At 42.1% G+C, this 8,664-nt stretch overlaps 1 non-coding gene across 1 annotated transcript; it reads right to left on the reverse strand.

The window, feature by feature from the left end:
• Positions 1 to 2,857: 2,857 nt before the first annotated feature.
• Positions 2,858 to 3,056, reverse strand: LOC125541924. The gene has a single exon (XR_007297730.1). It is a non-coding gene; the product is annotated as a U2 spliceosomal RNA (small nuclear RNA).
• Between the last annotated feature and the right edge of the window lie 5,608 nt (positions 3,057 to 8,664).

Here is an 8,664-nt window from a genome sequence, read left to right on the forward strand (position 1 = left end):
CAGGAATCATTACATTTCTAAGGTCGTAAGTTCACTGCTTGAAAGCTACCTTCGTGGTTTGTTGTTGGCTTGTTTGCCTGGTGCCGATGCTGCCTTCGTGGCTGCTTTAAGGCTCCTTGTTAATTCCTTTCTCAAAATCGATAAAACAAAGGTGTAGTCAGTTCATTTATTTGGATGCTTCACTTTCTAGTGGTACAAATGCAGACAAATTTTCTTCATCAGCAGTGAGCTGATCAGTTATTAGTTTAGTTCAGAGTTAGTGTTCCACCGGCGACAACACGGTGGTGTACTTTTGATTTTTACATTAAGATCTCAAGCAGGTACTTCTGACAAGAACGATAATATATGATCTCACTATATTTGCCAAAACCTTGTACACAGCAAGCTGAAGGTACTTCAGCTTAGTCTATACAGAGTAACAAGTATCGCATATTTAGGTATATATAATATGCACCAATACTTTCACTTGTGAATTTTCTTAAATTTGAACAAATCTAACTAAAAATGGCTTTTAATTCTAGAATTTCTAGGGTAAATTACAGAGAATAGCTCACCTAGTAACCGCGTGCCGCCGGTGGTCACCCGCCGTCGCCGATCTGCTGCTGCTTGCTACTTTTCTGGTTCTAGCCTTGCGGCAGCTAGGGAACTCGCCGGTACTGCCCTCTTGGCTATGGAGCGCCGACGAGCCACCGTCCACTGGACTAAAAATCGCTCCGGAGGGGTCGCCGCCTTAGATCCCCTGCCGCCGACGAGCGACCCATCAATTCGGTTTCAGCTTCCCGTTTCTGTATTCACGAGCCTGTGGCCTGCTGCGCTGGCCTGATGTGGCCCAACTAAGAGAAAGACTAAATGGGCCTATGACTATTACATGGAGCTTTTTAAAAAAAATTAGAAAATCATATTTTGAAGTTTAATTTTTTTCGAAAACAAATATACATGAACATACAGATGTATACTATATTCCTGTATAATTCATGATGAAATACATTTGGTGTGAGCTGTACAAAAACAGAAAATTATGGACTTTTATACTGAATAGCATGTGCTAGAAATACATGATTTTTTTTGTGTAGCTTTCATCAAAATGAATTTCATCATGAAAATTTACAGAGAAGTACTATACATGCCTAGATTCATTTGTATTTTTTCAGAATTTTCAAAACATGAAAAATATGATTTTACTCCCTCCGTCCCAAAATATAAGAACGTTTTTTATACTATGCTAGTGTAAAAAACGTTCTTATATTTTGGGACAGAGGGAGTAGCTTTTATCAAGAAAAAAAAAAGCCCCGGCAAGCATTTGCGTACAATGAGGTCTTGATAGATGGGCACAAATGCTATATCTAACCTATTGCCAGATGTAGCATCTCGTTGCCTATATGTGCCTCCAATTTGGGCTGGCCGAATATGCTCCAGCATTGATATGGATGATCTTCTTCTTTCGTGCCTCCTGGCGTCGCATGCGCCTACAACTAAGAAATGGTGCCAACACATTTAAAATATATAATTTTCATTGTGTACCTAGAAATGTTCAATGTTTATTCAAAAAATGTCCACCACGTATCGAAGTCTGTGCATTGTATTATTTTTAAAATGTTCGTCATGGGTTAAGAAAAATGATCATTGTGTATTGAATAAATTTCCACTATGTATCTTAAAAATGTTCAACATATTTAAAAATTTCACCGTGTATGTAATTTTTTTAAACATATTTAAAGAAATATCACCATGTATTTAGGAAAACGTTCAATGTGTGTTTGAAAAATTATTCAATGCTCTGTTAAAATATGTTCACATTGTATTTTCTTTTACATGTTCACTATATATAAAATACATGGTGAACATGTAAAAGAAAATACAATTCACCATGTATTTTAAACATATTTGACGAATGCTCAGTTGTGTCTATCTGAAAAATGTTTAACATGCATTCCAAAACAATTCAACATGTATTTGGAGAAACACCGATGTGAATTCAAAATAGAAAAATGGTACAAATAATATGAAATAAATAGAAAATTGAAAGCCCAACGAAAACTGATAAAATGGTATAAAAACACAGAGAAAAGATAAACGAAAAACCTATCCAGAACCTTCGCAAAACCAGACAGAAGGTTCCGCAAACCAGAGTCTTTATACATAAAAGCTTCTAAAACCCAACCTATTAGAACGCGGGATTACCACTTTGGAATGCGGGATTACCTTAGAGGGGTCGTCTACACCGCTTAAAATCTCGATCGGCGGATCATCTTGCTTAAATTCTCGTGCCTGGGAGGTATAATCTAGCTGAGAGAATCATCATGCTTCACCGACAAAGCTACACCGCTTATGCTACTCTGCTCATCAGTGACTTTGACCACCCACACCTTCATAGTGTTCTTGGGTGTAATCATGTAGCCTAATTTTTTTGTAGCATGTCCCGCTACAATGCCGTGGGTGCCGATCCGGCGGCCAAGACACAGGGGCCAAGGGAATAGGGAGATCGGCCTGGAGCAGCGGCGAAAGGAGGCAGGCGGCTAGTCGCGAACAGGGTACTAGGGAGAGAGGGGATCGATGGCTAGAAGCCGGCGCTGACAGAGATGCTTTGGTGCGCCCCCATGGAGTTGGGCTGATTATCTATGGGAGAAAAAATTGGGATAGAAAAACACTAGGCCACACGAGGGTATGTTTTGTATTTAAGAAAAGGTGGCAAGTTGTTGACCGCTTGACTAACAGAATTCCTTTTACATGTAATGGAAGTGGTATTTTGGCATGAAAAACTGGGATTGTAGTGCTATTTTGACAAGTCAGTTTTCACTAGTGGTATTTTGACATGTTTGTTTAGGTAGGCATTTTGGCTTGTTTTGATTCTTTTTTATTGGGGTGCGCCGAGCCCTAGTAGTAGTGCAACACTAAGGCGACACAAAGAACCCATGCCGCAAGCTACATATGGGGATTCTTCTCGACAAAAAAGAATTAACTTCATATTGTGTAGACTTAAAATTCTACATATCAAATATCAAAGTGATAAGAACCGATACTACACTTGATTTTAACCAAAAAGCCTAGAAAAGTATAGGCATGTCTGATTTATATTAGTGGTATTTTAGCTATTATCTCAAAGAACAGTCTATGAGCCTTCACGAGCGTGTAACGTCATCCTTCGGCCTGTTGTGGCCCAACTAAGAGAAAGACTAAATAGGCCTATAGCTAGTCCGGCTCAAAAAAAAAATACAATAGCGCTTTGTGGATGGGCGAGCCGTGAGGATGCTATATGTCACCCACAGAAGCTATATCAAGATGTAACCCAGTCTCGCCTATGGCGTCTGCACATTTAGCCTGCTCCAGCAATCGAGTTTTCAGTTAGCCGGTTCTTGTTGGGGTCGCTGCTCGGATGTAGCACACGCTTGCTCGCTCGTTGTACGGCGGTTTTTCTTCTTGTTTGGTGTATACCGGCGGCGGTGGGTGTGGTCCGGTTTTCACTTGTTTTTTTTCTTTCTTTTTCTATGCTTCTTTAAGGTTTCTTTGGGTTTTAGAGGTTTTTAATTATTTCCATTTTTATCTTTAATATACAGTTTCATAGTTTTTATTTTCTTATATTCAATACATATCTACTTTTTTTCAATATGTGTTTTACATTTTTCATACACATAGAACATTTTTTGATACTAGTTGAATATTTTGTCAATACATGATGAATAATTTTTTCAAATACATGTCAAACATTTTTTAAATACACATGATTTTTTAAATGATACAAAACATATTTTCAATGTTATATGAATATTATTTTACATTTCTTAAAGAGATTGTCAAATACTACATTATTTGAACAATTTTATTAATACTTGTTAAAAAATTCAAATCCAAATATACATTGAAAGTTTGTTTGATGGCACAAAACCATTTTTAAACTATGTTGAATTTTTTTCACACTGTATAAACAAAGTTTTCAAATACATGTTTTGAACATTTTTTTAATATACTTGTTAACATTTTTCAAATAGACATTGAACATGTTTATGGCAGGAAACATTTTTTGTAAACATTCTTTTGAATGCCAGGAAACATTTTTTGTAACCATTCTTTTGAAATGCCTGGAATCTATTTTAAATATTGAACATTATTTTTAAATGCCAAGTACAGTTTTTAAACGACAGATTTTTGAAAGTACGCGAACATTTTGTTACGTTGTATAATTGTTTTGAAATGTGAGAAATATTGGTTCAAAACATGTGATCATTTTTTAAATGTAACAGACATTTTTCTGAAAGTTTTCAGCATTTTGAAAAGTTGCAGGGACATTTTTTTAACAGGCATGAATATTTTTTGACACGTGATGATTTTTTAAAATTTATATAATACAGATGTCGAAATTTATTTATTTAGAATATTTCAAAATATTTTAAGAAAAATAATGAAATAAAAACAAAAAAAGGGAAAATGCTGAAAGTGGAAGGTGGAAGGTCGCACGCCTCATCTCGTGTGCCTGACCAATCTGCTGTTTGAAATCAATGAGTAACTTCAAATGGCTGACTGAAATTTTAAAAATTTATGAACATTTTTTGAAATCAATCAGTAATTTTTAAAATTCCAGACAACTTCATCCAAGTAAATACTACGACGTACTAGCATTGCCACCTTAGGTGACCGGTGCCACCGCCCCCGCCTCTTGCCTCCCTATCCCCTCGTTTGTTCTCCTTGGCCCCCCTACGTTCCAGCTTGCCATTCCCAGTATGGAGCAAGCAAGCTCTAGGCGCGAAGTACCTCATTTACAGCGGGGTGAGCACAATCCGGTGCTATGCGGGCAACCTCTAGACGGCACGACCAATCATGATGGATAAAGGGATCTGGAGGCATGGATAAGCTTCTGACAGCAGGTGAGCTCGGGCCGACACTAAGGACCGAGGTGGTGGGCATGTTGGTGCGCCAACGATTACACCTCTCACACTTCATGCTGCAAAGACCACATCGGCTGCCTCCATCGTAGAGTCGGCCGTCCCATCCCCTTGCCTCTCTCTTCCTTCCCTCACAGGTACCACATTGAGTCTTCCTTCCAATACTCCACCCTTTCTCGAATCTTTGTCGACTTTCTTTGCGGGTCTAAAGGTGAAGCCGCTGGTTGTCAGTGGTGGTGGTTGGAGGTGGTGCAGTCGGGTGCGATAGGTCAGGTGGGATAATAATGGGATGTGAGGAATTTTACATTTCCTCATTAGGTTCGACGGAATCTACAGAATGGCTATGTCAGCCATGATTACCAGACTTGAGGAAGGAGATGTTGTGGATGATGAACTTGGGCATGGTACAAAGGGAGAACTCGGGGAGGTGGTACAGGCACCGGAGATTGAAAGAACTCTGATGAAGAAAGGCAAGTCCCCATCACCCCCACTTTGTGGTGCAACAGGCCATGGCATGCCCATCCTAGAGCCTGGCGAAGATGGCCGCATGTGCTTTGCCCTCGAGGTTAAGGAGCAGCTGACGGTGCAGATAGCGTGTTATCCTGGTTGTTGTGACACAACGCATCATGTCACGTCGAGCAACCCCCCCCCCCCCCCCCCCCCCCCCCCCCCCCCCCACCCCACCCCAATCGCGGTGAACGATGAAGGACAATGGGGAGAGACGAAGACACTTTTAGTATGACATATGGGACCAGAAAGATTATTTTGCCGGTTGGATTCCGCATTAATATTGAATAGTCCATTGAAATGTGACGTCGTAGGAAACCACCTTCCAAACCTCTAGGGTAATAAAAACGGTATCGATAGTTTGAGGGTGAAGTATAATCGGTTTCATAGTTCGTGGTTGTAGATTAAACTAGAGCAAGAGTTTGGGATTGAAATGCACTTCTCTATCTATTACCTCCGTCTAAAATATAAGGTGTATTAATCTTTTCAAAAGTTAAACGTGTCCATGTTTGACCAAGTTTCTAGAAAAATATATCAATATTTATATTCCCAAATTTGAACAATTTCATCCATCATGGAATATTTTAACTTTTAGGTATTGTAGATGTTGATCTTTTATTCTATAATCTTGGTCAAACATACTAATGTTTTGATTTCACGAAAATTGATGAACCAGAATGATTTCTTTGTCCACTTTGAACTTTTGAAAACAAAGCACTTGTAATAATTCCTTTTTTCATCAAAAGGGGTTTACCCACATCCCATCTTAAGAAAACGAAGCAGCACTTGTAACTAATTGTTTTCTCCTTACCACGTGATAAATGTGGTAAGCAATCCAAGCAATTAAAAATTCTTAAAAGTTTGTAGAATTCTGGTCATTTTCGTTCGAGAACAAGCATATACAGTATATAGGACGCACATAAATATAAGATAAGATAGGCACTAGATGCACGAGAACAAGTACACACGCACATTACAAGGATACCTTCTATAAAGCAACAAAAATAGTACAACATTTTGACTATATGTTGCAAAATTCAGGAGAGATACGCATAATAACGGTTGCAGTATATACGTTGCAGATGCACAGCTCGTGAGTCGTGACCCTATCGTGGTACATATATGGAAAAAACAAAGGAAAGGAGAGAGAAGCGCGAGAAATAGAAGCCCAGATTCTCCTAATGTTTCCCAAACCGTTGCCCACACCCCCCCCCCCCCCCCCCCCCCCCCCCCCCCCCCCCCCCCCCCCCCCCCCCCCCCCCCCCCCCCCCCCCCCCCCCCCCCCCCCCCCCCCTCGCCGCCCTCCTCCGACCAACCTCGCCGCCGGCCATCCCCCTCCCCTCCTCCAACCTCGCAACTCCAGAAGCCGCCAGATCCGCCGCATCCGCACCCACCCATCCCCCTCGCTTCCCATCTCTCTCTCTCTTCACGCGGCTCCTCGCTGCGCCACCTATGGTGGCTGATTCAGGTGACGACCGGCGAATCTCGCCACCGCGAAGCACAGACTGAGGTCCCCTCGCACCGCGGCGCCCTCCCATCCGGCTAGATCCGGAGCTCACGGCCACCAAAGCCCACCCGCGACCCTCTGATGCGACCGTATCTGCTACGGTGGCAACGGACATTTCGAAGGCTGGCCAAGGGCAGAAGGAGATATATGTCGTACCAGCTCGACGTCGGGCGAAAAGTGTACATGCAGTTATTCAAGATGACACTCGTGGGACCGACAAAGTTCAGATCATACCAGCGAAGGAAGTGAAGCCAACATTCAGGACTCCATGCAACTTTTTGACAGTGGGCAAAATTCATCTGAAGTTAAATTGAAGTCAGGTCAACCTAGGTGTGCTCTTTTTATTTCTAGGTTCAGTAGTACGTGCGTGTACTAGCTACGCACCTAGCCAAGTATTTAAATTAGTATTCTCTCCGTCTCATAATATAAGAGTGTAAAAAACGCTCTTATATTATGGGATGGAGGGAGTAGTATATATGGGCTGCCTGACTACTACTTTGTTAGGTGTTTTGTTCGGTTCAGCTTGAGCTGACGTTTTGGTTTAGGAGTCTGAGTCTAGATCTATCTGGTCGGCCATATAAAAGGTCAGGGCGCTGCCCTTGTATGCACAGTTTTTTATTACGTGAGTAAAACAAAGAAAAATCGCCATGGTTCTGGCGGAGAATACTGTGTGCTCGTGAGTTGAAAACCCATCGCGGTTGTTCTGGCGCGCGTGGATTGGGAAGCTTCTCCAATTGCTACGCGTGATCTGCTAAAGACCGTCTAGGTGATTCCAGCCGTTGCGGGGTTCGCCTGTTGTTTGGTTGGGTTTGCATCTTGGTAAACCTAATTCTGGATCGTTGTGAAGCCTCGTCTAAATTGATCGGTACTGTGAAAGATTGGGATAATTATTTGTGCTATTGTTTTTCTGTCAACGGTCGCTTCAAGTGGTATTCAGAGTAAGGTTGATCACGATACAATTTTTTTCCTGCTATTTGATTCAACTATTTGAAAGATGGTGAACTCGCAGCATGACAAATTTGATCATGAGGAGGTCGATGAGCTTCTGGAGGGGCTGGAGATAAGTGACGATTTGCGTATTCATCTGATGGCGATCAAGGAAGCCAACAAGAAGCTTGGGACAAGGGTGGGGGAGTTGTCTACAAATATTATAGGCGTCGAGGACAGGTTGAACGAGTGTTTGACTGCCAGCGACCGACAACGCACTAATAGTCTACAGGTGGTGACTGAGAGTCTTAATCGGCTCAACACAGCAGTTCAGCGCCTTCAGGCGAGAGATGTGGCACCCCGATAGTCCCGCTCACCACGACGACGTCGTGACCGTGACAACGACGATGATGGTGATTTTTCTGAGAATTCTGATGCCCGTGGAGGCTTACCTCACCGACCACGGCATGATGCTGGGGCTCACCACCATGCTGCGCGGCGCCATGACTATGGAGGCAATGGTGCCCACGATGATGATGGTTTGGGTCGAATCAAGATAACCATACCTGAATTCTCAGGACGTTGTGCTGACCCGGAGAAATATTTGGAGTGGGAAATGCGCGTAAATCAGATTTTTGATGGTCACAACTACTCCGGAAAGAAGAAGGTTCGTGTTGCATCAATGGAATTTACAGAGTATGCTCTTGTATGGTGGGATAATAAGAACCATACCCACGAGCGACCAACGACATGGGCTGACATGAAGCGAATCATGAGGGAACATTTTGTGCCTGCTTATTACACTCGACAGCTTCACAGTAGACTATGTCGTCTAAGTGCAAGGTA

The sequence above is a fragment of the Triticum urartu genome, chromosome 2 (assembly GCF_003073215.2).
Source record: "Triticum urartu cultivar G1812 chromosome 2, Tu2.1, whole genome shotgun sequence".
NCBI classification, from domain to species: domain Eukaryota; kingdom Viridiplantae; phylum Streptophyta; class Magnoliopsida; order Poales; family Poaceae; genus Triticum; species Triticum urartu.